Consider the following 14,967-nt stretch of genomic DNA (forward strand, 5'->3'; position numbering starts at 1 on the left):
TTGAATTTCGAATTCGTCCTGTTAAAATTGTCCGAAAATGTGCAATATTGTTTCAAATAGAGAAAACTCGTAATTATTTTCTTCAAAATGATGTTAGCTAACTATTCCATTAACTTATTTTGTTATTATACATATAAATTATCTTACAAACTTGTAATTTAGCCTAGTATATATATCTTTACAACATTAAATTTCCTTAATTTCAAAATTTTAAATATCATATAGACATATCACTTTGAAAAATGTTTTTATTTTATTTCAAGTATTACAAAGTAGTGTGCGTTTCTTATCGTTATCCAAAAGATAATATATAGCTATAGTTAATAACAACATTTTTTTGTTTTGGGTTATTCAATTTTTTGTTTATAAATTCTGAAAAATTTCTAAAATCGGTATAAAAAATGCGGTTTTAGCTATTTTCAGGCGTTAATAATCAACTTGGTCATCTCTTACGGAAAATAAGTCAAATTGAACACAATGACGAATATCAAAGTACCTTTTGTTAAGCTTCGAAAACCTGAAATAGAAGTTAACATTTAGACAGTTTGTAAAGGCCCTGATGTAAAATCAATTCAGAAAAAATTGACCCAACAAATCTAATAAAAAATACTAAATTTAAAACTGACAATCTACACTCTTAGAGTAAATATCTTACGTTAGCAATGTCAATGATATGTTTGCACTGTTTACATTGAAAATTTGTTTGTAAGTCTACAGACAATTTCAAACTGTTGGATTTCTGACTTTTTAGCCGATCATTTAACTTCATACAAACTGGCTGGTCCAAATAGATTCGTTACCATTAAAATATTTCTTCCTTTGTCAAAATAGATACCAAAAGGGTGTTGTATCCCATTCTCGTTTGTTAACAATCGACGCGCGTGCTTTCCATCTGGTGAAAGTACGACGATACTGTTATGCTCATAGGATACCACGTACACGTTGGAATCATTATCAACTGCTACTCCGCGAACAGATTTCAAAATAGATTCGTCTTTGTATTCCCAAACCTTCTGTCCCGTGATTGTGTAGCATGTTACGGTATTTGATTGATTTATTGTATGGTATATTCTGTCGTTTGATGTTGTAACATAGTTCCAGTAATGCGCACCATCGACTTTAACTACTGTAGTAACAGCACTTCCGATATTGACATCTGCTGTTTGAATACCCCTTCCTTCTTCATAATATAGTAATCTTCCTTTTTCATTTGTAATGCCGTAGCACGAATTGGACGTTTTAATCTGTCTTACAGTTTTTCTATTGACGATGTTGATTATTTCTATGTAATAAGGCTGTGCATTATGGGTGACAGCGACCGTGTTTTCATCAATACATGTAACATCTAAAGGCCAATGGGATACAGGTGATTCACAAACAAACAATCCATTGTCGTTGTGGATTACAAGCCGATCATTGGAGTAATCAGCAAAAACAATTTTACCAGAAGGCATGATAGTACAACCTGTGATTCCAATTCCGTTTTGCCCTTTCTGTATCTCAATTGTTTTTAATAAGGTAAGCTGAATTTCATTAATTGTTTTTGGTATCTTTGGTATCATTAGCTGAGCTTGTTTTTCCCTATCCGTAGTCACGGAACTGGTTGACGGTTTTGGTATAACGGATATCTCACCAATCTTCGTCATAGATAGAATATCAGACATCTTGGCATGCATTCTCCATTGTAAGTTGAGTTGTTGTAAACATCCATCTTCTATTAAAGACATCATAAACTCCTCTTCTTTTTGAATCTCGGATTCAAACATTTTACCGCCAAAAAATGTCTGAAGGTCAGTTGCAAAACGTTTAGTCGCAGTTATATTTTTCTGTAGCTCATCTATTGTTTTCCCATGGTCGGAAACTTTTTGCACAAATCTGTTTATTTGTGATATGACTTTTTGTTCCGCAGCTTGTATATCCTGTTTTATGTCTTGTTCAAGTTTATCTAGATGTTTGTTGATCTTCTCACGTGTCTCTTTTATATCTGCATGGAATCTCTGTCGCTGATGCTTAATTGCCTCTAAATTCTGCCTTCGATCTTCCACTATTCTTTCTATGTTTTTCTTCATTTCTTTTAAACTTTGTTCCATAATGTCAAATAATGCGGAACCTTTCGAGGTTTTAATAATTTCATCAATTACTTACAAATCACATTTCTTGTGATTTGTTGTGATGCAAGGCGGACAACAAAGTTTTTCGTGTAGAGAACAGTAGTGCTGATATTTTTTATCATGTTCTGGGCAGTATTGGTTTATGCTTGCTATTGTGTGCGGTATTTGTTTATAATCATTCATTGAAGTTACCTCATGATGTGTTGTTCCTCTTGAGGCTCGATGATGTTTTTCACACGATGTGCATATCCCTTCGTTGCACTCCGGACACCAAACGGCAGCCTCGTTCACCACGTCCTGAGCTTCACATACACCACAAAATGATCCACTAGCTGAAGCCATTCCTATCTTCAAAACAAAATTCAAAAATCATCTATTAGCTACTGACTTTAAAACATCTTAAGTATACTTCAAATCTGTTTCATTTAACTTGTAGTCCTTAACTTTGGACAGAAAATATCAAAACAAGAGGCTTCAAAGAGCCTGAATCGTTCACTATGACATTTTAGTATTCACTTTTACCTTTATTGCAATCAGTTGTTTGTTCATTAGTGAATCTTTTTTAGAAATCTTTTTGTATATCATGAGTCATTTTTGCATTTATATTTATAAATATATCATATACATGTATATACATTCTAAAAATCGTTCATTATTTCATAGTGGTATCTTACTTTAGCTTTGTTTAAACCTGTTTATTTACTTTTGACCTTAATTATTTATCCCTTGTAAATTTCCTTAACTATGTTTTTGCATTCAGGTATTGAAGATCAAATGTATTCGTTCATTGTGTGTTAATTTTCGTTTTTTTTTTATTAAGTTAAGCCTTCCAATTTATATTTTATAATGTGTTTTTTCGATGTCGTGATCGATGTTATACTATTGTTTCAGAAAAGGGAGAAGGTTTGGTACCATTAAAACGTTTTATCCCGCTGCAAATGTTTGCATCTGTCCTAAGTCAGGAATCTGATGTACAGTAGTTGTCGTCTATTTACGTAGTTCATACGTGTTTCTAGTTTTTCGTTTTTATATAGATTAGACCGTTGGTTTTCCCGTATGAATGATTTTACATTAGTAATTTTTGGGGCCCTTTATAGCTTGCTGTTCGGTGTGAGCCAAGGCTCCGTGTTGAAGGCCGTACCTTGACCTATATTGGTTAACATTAATATTAATAAATTGTTATTTGGATGGAGAGTTGTCTCTTTGGCATTCATATCACATATTCCTACATCTATATACAGTTCTTTTTAGATTATTACCAAATCATTAAAGTAAAAATCCTGATTCAAGATTTAATATTCATATTAGAGTCTGATATTTGGCCAAGTTGACCAACTAGAACTTTCTACTTTACCTCGATCTACTTTTATTTTATTATTTGGTTTAAAATCCCCAATTCCCTTTTAGATAAAACTTAAATCATCATTTAGTTGAATCACAGCCTAAAAGGTGTCAATTGTGTAAACGTATTTTTAGGTCTTGTTTTGCTGATATTTAATGTTTTTTTCTATCTTTTAGTTTCTGTAGCCCCCAGAAAAAAATTTCACCAATGAGTTATAAGGATTTGATTGACTGTTTTTGTTAGTCTTTTTTCTGTTATACTGTATTAGATTTTCTGTTTGAAAACACATCCAAGTTTGAAAACAGTAATCATCTTGCAAGGCCAATTACTGTTCTATTGGGCCAGTTGTTTGCAGAACATAAAAAATAAACATCGAGAAAGGTGATCGTCGACTCGATTTACTTGAACGGAAATGTCTAAATATACTTCATTCCTTTAACTTTGAATATACAAACTATTCTTGACATTACAAAAATGTATTTCATCAGAGGCGGATTTAGAGTTTTTTTAGGGGGCCCGGACCCACACCTTTTCTGGGGAAAATTTGGTAGATTATATAGGGAATCACTGAAGCATGACTTGAGCGGAGCCCCTCTCAGGGAGTCAGTGGTCCCCACTTATGAAAAGTTCAGGATCCGCCACTGGTCATTGTGTTTCTATAAGAGCTATATATAAATCTGTGGTCATCACAAAGAACTGAAAGTACTTTTGATTTACTCTGCAAATTTAAATAAAAGTCATTTGCTAATGCATTGATAATTAAGTAGATGATATAAAATAATATTAGTAGTTTTACCTTAAATGTTTAGTTTATGTCATTCAAAAATTCTTATCGAAACAATTCATGTCTTCTGACAAGGTCAATAAATCAACCCGGATGTTTAAATGTCACTATATACACGTAACGCATGTATACTTTACATCAAAAGAAACGCAGCACATGTACAAAAATTGCTGCATTCATCAATAAAGTATATATTCCAGTTGTAAAATGAAGAGTTTAGACTGTTAGCGTGAATAGAAAAGAGCGTCGATAATTAAAAATAATTTTATATATTTATTAAAAAAAAACGATAAATGGACAGTTAACAACAAAATATAAATTGGCGGGTCTCAAATATGACCGAGCGGGGTCTTAATAAACTAGTCAAAGCCGTTAAACATCTGTACCAGTCGATGTCATATATATATATCAGTGGTGGAACCTGAAATCAACTGACTGCCATAAGAGAACTTCAGCAACAATGAGTCCTTAAATAATCACCATAAAATTTCCTGCTAAAAGGGGGTGGGCTATAACATACTCGGGAAAATGTGAAGCTTTTCATACATGGTGCAGCTATACATAATTTCTCTTATAACATAGTTGTTGTCTCTGTTTCATTTGAATGATCAGCTCACTTATATTTTCATCAATGTCAATCTTAAAAAAAAAAACACAATTGGCATAAACTTAATTGTAGCAAAGTGCCTTTTCAAGTACTTATGCTTTAAAACTATCTGGCATTTTTCTGTTATCGTGGTAAGATAATTGTTTGTAGCATATTTTTCAGGAATGACAAAAGGACGCGTATTTTAACATTGCGCGTCACTATCGTGAACAATCAGAACATCTACCATGTCTATCCAGATGTTAAATAGCATTTGAGTTTGGCTGTTCCTGATGAAAGTAAATGACATTACGGAAAACGCCTCGAACGCACTGTTAGGTTATCCTTCTGTTTCAAAGTCTTCAATCAACATTTATTTACTCTCAAGTTAACTAAAAACAACTATCGTTTATTCTTTATTTTTCTTATGTTAACATTGACAATCACATCCCACATCCTTGTATTTCTGAAGGAACCCGTCGCAATGATATGTTTGCATATCATATCCTTGAGTGGTCTTTAAAACCGCCATTATGGTGTCCTAGTTTAGACTGTTCGAGACCGAACACATCTAATAAATCATACAATATCAAATTGATAACAGCAGTTCTAAACACGGATTCACCATAATTAAAGGACGAGAAACAGTTGCAAATATGTCATGGAGATGGTAAATATCGAGAAACTTTGGCAACTATTTCATCACAATTAAAGATCGCGAAACAGTGGCAACTATTTTATCAATATTAATGACCGATAAACAGTGGCCACTATTTCATGAATATTAAAGGACATGAAACATAGGCTTATAGTCCATCCATATTGAATACCGATAAACAGTAGCAAATATAAAATCCATATTAAAGGACAAGAACAATTTCGCAATACTTCATATAATGTGTTCTATCATTTAGTTCGACAAAAAGAAGGGCGTGACACTTATATTGTCAATTATAAAATAGAGCCTGTTTGACAGGGCAGAAATGTATCTTGCATCAGACAACTTGCACGGACCAATCACATACACTGTATTTGAGAAATTATCTGAAAAAGTATAATTTCCATGTTCCATCTTGCACCCGCAATTTTTCTTCAAAAATTCAGGCATATTTATTTGGAGTGTTTTAAGTTTTAGTATAACCTAGAGTATATAATGCACCAACTATTGTCAGTTAAACACTCTTTCCTATATTTCTTCTAATAAAATATTATAATTCAAATGTTCACAGACAGGGTTTTTACTTCTGATAACAGCAGAAAACATTGAGCAATTTTAGTATAGTAGATGGTAATAGAAAGGAATTTAACTTTTTATTACCTAGGCAGATTTTTCATCTTGCAAATACAGTTTCAAAAGATAAATGACATTGTTAGCTATTATCTTCCAATTGTGATGTATTTTTCTTAAAATATGAAATAAAGTAATTGTGTTGAAAAAAAAACTGTTACCAACTCTGTCCTGATATTTGTCCTGATATTGAAGATTCTTTCATGTAACGGACATGTCGGACTATATTTTAGTATAATTTGTAACCTTTTGTATTGAAAATGCTAAAATAAATAATTTGCATTTGATAAAATATTGTAGGCTATACTAGCTATAGTAAACCAGATATCTTAAACTGAATTTATTCTCATAAGAAACTTTTTAAAATTGATTCACTTTCAAATTGGTAACAGAAATGACCTGTAATTTGTTTATATCATTTTTAAAATTGCAATTATAACCACATTTAACAACTGTTTGAATTACAGACAATAGTTCATAGATCCTCAATGTGTGTTCTTCCAGTTGTGTTATTTAAAATCCGGTTCTAAAGACTTTTTTTTTGGTTTTTTTTATTGCCAAAAATTAGACATTTTCAGATATTGTCTCAGTTGTTGAAAGGGTTCGCGTGGACGTCAATTTTTTGAAATACGTAATTGGATATAGAATTACTACAAATAATGACATGCTTACTTATACACCCTTCACATGTTACGCTGCTGTAATGGAAAAGTCCATATCTGCATCAGCATTAAGGAAATAAGTTAATCTGTATTATCGTTATCTTCAACCAAAAGATTTGTAACAGAGAGGCGAAATATATGATAGTAACATCTAGCCTTGCGGTCATAAAACTTTCGAGTCAGTTTTTTGTACTCGTACTCGAAAATCAACCAATGAAAATGCTGGATTTCATGTTTCGAGCATAATTTTTGTGCTCCAAGCACTGAGCAAAGTTTTATGACTTTAATCCCTAATTTCATACGTCAAAAATAAGCTGACAACGCCTTGGTAAAAAAAAAAAAAAAAAAAAAACAACAGACAAACAACAGTACGCAAAACATAGCATAGAAAACTAAAGACTATGCAACACATACCCTATCAAAATTAGGGGGTGTGGGTTGTGACCTAAACTACTCTGGAAAGGTAAGACAACCCTACTCAACATCTTGCTACCGGTAATATGTACGATTCGTTATGTCATATTCGTGGAAAACTGGAAGGGATTGTCGTATTGACACGTAGTTCTCTGACAAGATGTTTAGAGAATATAGTATGATATTCATTAACAAAGACCTATGTTGGTCTCATATTTTTTAGGAATATTTCTCCAGTTCTAAAACGTTTGTTTTCTCTTCGTCTAACAATTGCAAAAAACTTCTAGAAATGTTAACCACATAATTTACAGGAATAATTGGTTGATGGATAGCAGTTTGAAAACACTCATTTTTATCGTTGAACGCTTGATTTCTCCTTAATGTATGTGATCAAAATGACCAGCTGATTTTTAAGATTTAACTCCCTTAGATGTTAACTGTAAAATATTAGACAAATAAAGTTCACAATTTAACATCATATAAACGATCTGAAAGGAATTTTTAGCTTTAGGTGTTTATATTTTTGAATGCAATTAAGTTCTTTAAACTATATAGTAGCAAGTAATAAAATTAATTAACGGATAAAGCCAATCTAAAAGAGAAAAAAATCACACTGAAAATATAATTTAGCAAAGATAAACAAACAGTCATGCTACATGTTGTAGTCTAGTATGATGCACACAAGAAATGTCTCAATGTTGAAGTAGCATACATTGTGCACACATTTTGCCATATTTGAGATTCCTTTGTAATACATTTTTATAATACTTTACATAGATTTTTTAAATGTTAATCTTATTTGCCCTACGCAAATTTTCGCCATTTCCTACGTTTGATTTGAAATCAAATCGTTTAAAACTTTGATTTGAGAACAGTTTTGTATTGACGTTCAAAATTCACAATCCATTTGAATTTTCAAGGTACAAAACGAAAGGGAATCGTGTAAACTCTAACACGATAAAGACTAGTGCAAAGATCGAGAAATCGTTTCCTTTCTTCGCATACAAGTGCCACATGTGGAGCAGGATCTGCTTACTCTTCCGGAGCACCGGAGATCACCCCTAGTTTTTGGTGGGGTTCGTGTTGTTTATTCTTTAGTTTTCTATGTTGTGTCATGTGTACTATTGTTTTTCTGTTTTTCTGTTTGTCTTTTTCATTTTTAGCCATGGCGTTGTCAGTTTGTTTTAGATTTATGAGTTTGACTGTCCCTTTGGTATCTTTCGTCCCTCTTTTAAACTATTTTACAAATAAATATAAATAGACTTTTCAGAATCATACAGACCTAAGACCCCAACTCAGCTAGCAATTAGATACATCTTTTCAGTCAACGTACGCGTGGTCGACGTTTTTGAATTCATCAGTCAGTTCAATCAACTTGTAACGTTTATTTACCTCTGTGCAAATGCTGACGACCATGCGAGAATGTTCTGGTAAGATTATTTTTACGTTTATCCAACTTGATCAAAACAACAACGAGTATAAGGGTTCTTCTTAAGGACTGGCATCTTGATATTTACCTGTAATTCATTTTCAGTTCTTAACTAAACTGTTGTAAAAAGGGGAATGTTTTAATAATGTTAATCAGTGTATGTAATGTGCGAATCCTGAAATGTCATTTTCGCTGTATCCGTGATGAATTTCGTATGTAGAATGATATAAATAAACAGACGACATATTCACGATTGTTTAATAAAATAAGAAATAATATACAATATGTACTGTTTTTATAAATTCATGATAAATGTATTTGATGCGGGAGGGTTTTAATCGCGCCTACAGCCATTCAGGTTTACGATTGACACACAGATAGGTAAATATTAAGAATAATAGTTCAAGCGTGCAAGAGTTTTAAAAGTAGCAGTCAATAATCATTTGTAGAAAAATGTACCTTTTATTATGATTTATAATGTAGTAAAACAGGTTTTGTTGTTCAGATTGTGGATATTCATTCTAAGTCCACTTTGTTGTGTTTGTGATGCGATTCATGTTTACTGTTGAATAATTATACCAGACTTTCATTTTCACTGTAGAGCGATTCATTACTGTCAATTCTATTTTCTCTGATAAATTGTTCAGACCCAGATCTATATGTAGGATTAAATATATCCTTTCCTATGAAACACCATCATTGTATACATACATCTTGGACAGCTAAGGCAACCATTTGATTTTTTTAAGAAATAAACTTATTTTTACATTGAGCCAAAGTAACTTGTATTTTTTTCCAGGGCCAATCAAAACCTACTAGGAGGGTTTGGGTTCGCCCCCCTCCCCCAAGAAAATTTTGAAAATTAGACGTATACTCATTTTCTTCAATAAACCATTAATAAAAAAACAGAAGATGTGGTATGATTGCCAATGAGACAACTGTCCACAAGAGACCAAAATGACACAGACATTAACAACTATAGGTCACCGTACGGCCTTCAACAATGAGCAAAGCCCATACCGTATAGTCAGCTATAAAAGGCCCCGATATGACAATGTAAAACAATTCAAACGAGAAAACTAAAGGAACGACAAACAAAAATATGTAACACATAAACAAACGACAACCACTGAATTACAGGCTCCTGACTTGGAACAGGCACATACATAAATAATGTGGCGGGGTTTAACATGTTAGCGGGATCCCAACCCTCCCCCTAACCTGGGACAGTGGTATAACAGTACAACATAAGAACGAACTATACACATCAGCTGAAAAAGGCTTAACGCATCAGATGGACAAAAATATATAGTTCTTTTTCTAAAAAGAAATCTGTTGTTATATAACCTAATGTGCCATTTCAAGTAAAATGAGGTTCTTAGCTCTAAGTAAATTATAACTCAATTGTTACTTTTTGGACGGGAACATAATATATTCCACATTTACCAGAATCAAACTTTGTTTAAAAAAAATATCCATATACCAATAGCAACCCCCCCCCCCCCCCCTTTTCCGAGGAAATCAAATGGTTGCTACCGGGAAAGCTGTCTTCGATTTCAGTCAAAATATACAGCTCATACTAATGGCTTGCTTATTTTCTTTGTATTTGTGTTTGCTTAGGCATTGCAATTAAGATTGAGCACACATTTATACAAAAGAAAAGCAAACAAGCCAACCAAACTGTTTAACTACAAGCATTATGAAAATAGCTGTAATGGGTGCATCTTAGAAAATCAAAGAGCAGTCACAAACAGATTTTCATTGCACGATCGATTGAGTGGTACCGTTTTCATCTCGCACAACCAATTGCTAAATACATTTTACGTCTGGATAGCTGTATAATTTATTTTTGTAATGCCATTTTATATACACTAGAACACACCCGCGAAATCGCGGGCATATACAGCTTGTGAAATGTTGTAGGATGACTTTTTGTAAAAGATATTATGTATGGAGAATTTCAGAAAAGGTATCAAAAGCCCTCTCCCTTTTTCCAAAGTCCGACATTTGTTTCCTTTCTGTTAAATTTTATTATTTTCGTGTTTCTGTCCTCAGAACACAATTATTCTTCTCCTTTGCTACAATGCATCTTTTGGTTAAAGTCAAATTAAATAAAAATTTCCACCGCTTCAACCATGAAATAAATGTAACTGATTATATATAGACCATTATTTATTTTAGTGTAATAAAATATGCTTCTATGACAATCCATCAGTGTTTTTTTTTCTTTCTTTTGAGAGCCTTATTAACATGCCAATGGTAGGATATGAATCGTCTTTTGTATAAATGATTAAGAACGACTAAGGAAAATTTGAGGGGTGGTCGGAGGGGTTCTGATCCCGAAATCCCGGGCTTAAAAACATGAAATCCCGAGATGCAGAATTTAAAGAAATTCATATTCCGAAATCCCGAAATCGAAAAGTGTATTCCCGGATCCCGTAAGGATCAATCCCAAATTCCCGAGCTTAAAAAAAAACACCCGATCCCGACGTCCCGAAAAAGGTCCTGTCTCCCTCTAATCTCTACCCTACTTTCATTTTTGCCAAATCACTACTTTCACTTTTAACAATAAATGTTTATGCCCCATTTATGGGTATTATGCTTTCTAGTCTGTTCATCCGTGCATTTGTTCGTTCATTCGTCCCTTCAGGTTAAAGCTTTTGGTCGAGGTAGTTTTTGATGAAGTTATAGTCCATTCAACTCGAAACTTAGTAAATATAGTGCCGATGTGGCATCTGTGTACTATGGACACATTCTTGTTTCCACTTGTTTTACTTATTTTAATATATATGCAATTGGCATGACCCCTTAAATAGTAAACATTTCAAAGAAAACAGTAGACAGAACACAGAGAGTCTCTATACATTTTGCTATATATTAAAGTAGTATAATCGTTGTTTACATGTAGATAAACGCGAAAAATAATTGTCCTCTTTAAGGAGGTATTATAGTTGTGGTTCTTGCGATCTAAACACCATGATATGGAGAACGCTTTGATTGGCTTATTTATTTTTCCTTTTTGTTATCTATCATCGGATTGGTTGTACTTGTGCATGTTTCTAACCGGAAGTATTAGCTATGACTAAAAGTCAGTCTGATGACGGAATCAATATCCGGACTCCTTTTTTGTGGTTTTTCTCCAAAAATAACTCAATCTGAACAATCATAAGAATGGATGACAAATGCGACTATGTATGTTACCTTTAGAACACAGAGGCAGGAAGATTAATTTATCGTGGAAGGAAGAGAAGCGACACAAAAAATGAGGTCTTCTCGTTTAATAGTATAGATTTTATACAGTAAAGAAAGTTCGAGCAACAATCGAGTCACCTTGATATATGTTTGAATTTTTCATCAATTGTTAACTATTTTCACGATGTTTTACTTACGAACGGTACAGAACTATGACGAAAAAAACATAAAACAAAGTAAAGAAAAAAATATCTATGAACAGTACACAATGTCCGAAATTAACCATAAGTTGGTTATACCCGTGTATATTCAAGTGAGAATCTACGACCAGCTTGCATTGTAAATATCATCAGAAATAAAGTCATTTTTTAAGACTATTTGCAGTTGTTGCATATCGAATTATCATATAAAACGATAATGAAAATCCACCGCACCTCCAAAAATTCCACATCAGAAATTAATGCACTTTCAGTGATACTTCTTCGCATTTATAGTTAGAATGAATAGCATCCAGTCAACAATATTATGGATTAAGCTGCTTTATTTTAATTACACTTTTTTTTTACTTTAATCTTGTTATTATACATTAGAAAGTTATATACTTGTAAAATTGTGTTAAAACATACATTTAAATCAATTATTTCGTACTTTCAAAACAGTAAACAGACGCAGTTTTTCCCGTCATCCTTTATTCTACAATAGACATATACTCGAATATATGACAGTGAAAATGAACAAACTGGATTCGCACTTTATACATGTATACACTGTTAATGGTATAGTGTGAAATATTAACCACATCATTTTTTGCAACAATTTGTATTTTGTATACTTTTGTTTGAGTATAACCAGAAAATGTTACTTAATTATACCTATTTTGAAATTGAATGGTTTAATATGCTGACGCCTATTGGTAAATATTAATACATGCATATTAATTAAAGGACGTCAAAAGGTGGCAAATATTGCATCTGTATTAAAGGACGAGAACAACTTTAAAATACTTTATTAGATATGATATTTCATTAAGGACGACCGACATGACGGGTGTGACATTTATACTATCAATAACAAAATGAGAGCATATTTGACAGAGTAGGATTGTATCCTTGTAAAAAAATAAATATAGACTACCTCTCTCACAAACAATGTAGTTGTTATAAGGGTTCGGTTAAATGTGGCAAGCTTAAGAGTTCGTGTTAAAGACAATTTCCAAGGCATGTGATTGCATATACTATAAGATATCATAAGAACATATAATTAAGAATGGAATTGGGGAATGTGTCAAAAAGACAACAACCCAACCAAAGTGCAGCTAGAACAGACGAAGGCAATTAATATGTCTTCAATGCAGCGAGAAAATCTCACACCCGGAGGTGGGCCTCACCTGGTCCCTAAATAAAAATGTGTACTGGTTCACTGTTTATTGGTTCAGCCCGCACTTGTCAAACTGACTGACCGGCGAAGTCCAAGGATCACTATACATGTATGTGTTATGCCTAGTCAAGCTTTAGGTTCCTACATGTATATTTTTGAAAGGTAATACAATGTATGATAGCTAGATATATTCGTTACATGTTTTTTAGGGACATTCATGATTAATTGTATAGTGTGATGAATAGTATGTATCTATCACTGGTATTATAAACGTTTAGGGTAGTATAGAAATAAACCTAGCACATGTATACGTACCTATACCGACTTGTTTCGAGAGCCAATATAATGTCCCACTACCAACTCCACCACAGTCGACAACAATGTACTTAAAATACCTTCTTCCGTCCATAATGTTCTTTCTATAATTTACTTACAGACCTCACGAGATAAATAAACCTGACATACTTATTTTAAGATAAAATTGTCAAGGCTAAATAACCATATACCTGTACAAAACTGGTCGTTCGTTTCAATGAATATACTGAATTTTAATGAAATCACACTAAATAAAAGTTGATAATTATAGACATCAGATTTGAATATAAATAAACAATTTACACAGTAGTTAACAATTGCGTTATTTGAATTGGTTGCGGGTAGTTGTTTTATTGGTCATGACTATTCAGAATTTAAACAAAACTTGAATTAATTGCAAACGCTATAAAAAAAAACTTTTTTTGTTTTCCTACAAAATAAATAGAATATCATTCCATATACAAGAAGAATGACCGTCTCATTGGCTAGAAGTAATTGGTTAACTAATTTTTCATTGTGTTTTACTTAATTTTTTAGATGTTACAAAATTTCTTATTGTATTAAAAGTTTTGTTGATTTTTTTCAGCAATTAACGATTTCAACATAAGGCTTTGCTGTAAAGTTTTCCATTTTTTATAAGCATTTCTGATTTAGTATCAAACTAAAATTCATATAAAACAATTAAAATGAGAGGATTTAAAAAAAAATAGGTGCAATTAACCTTCTCCTTTTTACAGCTTTACAGTTTTAAATCGGGTGCGTGTTGCTTAAGTGTTGTATGTAGTATTGTATGGACTTATTGTTATATTGTCTGTTCTTTTGTTGTCTTTCTGATCGAATTGAGAGTTTTGAATGTCCCCTTGGAATCTTCTGTCTCTCTGTCTCTCTTTTCGTACATTTTTTTATTTTATTTTATGTTTAATTCCGCGTATCATACGTTTTCAGAATGTTCATGACTTTTACATATTCAAAGAACATCTATAAGGGAGTGGTTGGGGTAACCACACGAATTTTTTAAACTTATCCTAAAATCATACATAATATTTAGCTGCAATATAGGGAATCAAGTTAAATCAACTGTAAAATAAAGGATTTTTTTTTAATAAGAAAAGACGATCGAAGAAAGTAGTATGTTTTCTATAAGGCAGGCCATTTGAACTCTGACGGATAGATGTCTCATAAGCAATCATACCGAATTTCCTTATTTGTATAAGTCTTTAAAACACTATACAGATAATCAATTCAGCAACATGAACCACTGAAAAAAGTGGATATCTCAGAGGAAACAGTTCCCTCTCCACATGCAACTGTCATAATGTTCAATGACATGACAAATTATATATAAGTGGGTTGATGATAAATAATGTAAAGGAATTAAAGACGGAATTGATGTTATGACAAATGAGACAGAAATTTGCTTTGCTTTTTTAAGAAAGTCATTCATAGTGGCGTCCATAAAATTAATTG

The 14,967-nt window shown here is 32.5% G+C and overlaps 1 long non-coding RNA gene across 2 annotated transcripts; it reads right to left on the reverse strand.

Annotated features, from left to right (window-relative positions):
* Positions 1–578: 578 nt before the first annotated feature.
* Positions 579–13,638, reverse strand: LOC143079868 (uncharacterized). 2 transcript variants are annotated; one of them, XR_012979510.1, is made up of 2 exons: positions 13,501–13,638; positions 579–2,459 (listed from the first exon to the last, which is right to left on the reverse strand). It is a non-coding gene; the product is annotated as an uncharacterized LOC143079868 (long non-coding RNA). The 2 variants fall into 2 exon arrangements; XR_012979509.1 differs by lacking the exon at positions 13,501–13,638 and adding an exon at positions 4,250–4,318.
* Between the last annotated feature and the right edge of the window lie 1,329 nt (positions 13,639–14,967).

This window comes from Mytilus galloprovincialis, chromosome 6 (genome assembly GCF_965363235.1).
Source record: "Mytilus galloprovincialis chromosome 6, xbMytGall1.hap1.1, whole genome shotgun sequence".
NCBI classification, from domain to species: Eukaryota; Metazoa; Mollusca; class Bivalvia; order Mytilida; family Mytilidae; genus Mytilus; species Mytilus galloprovincialis.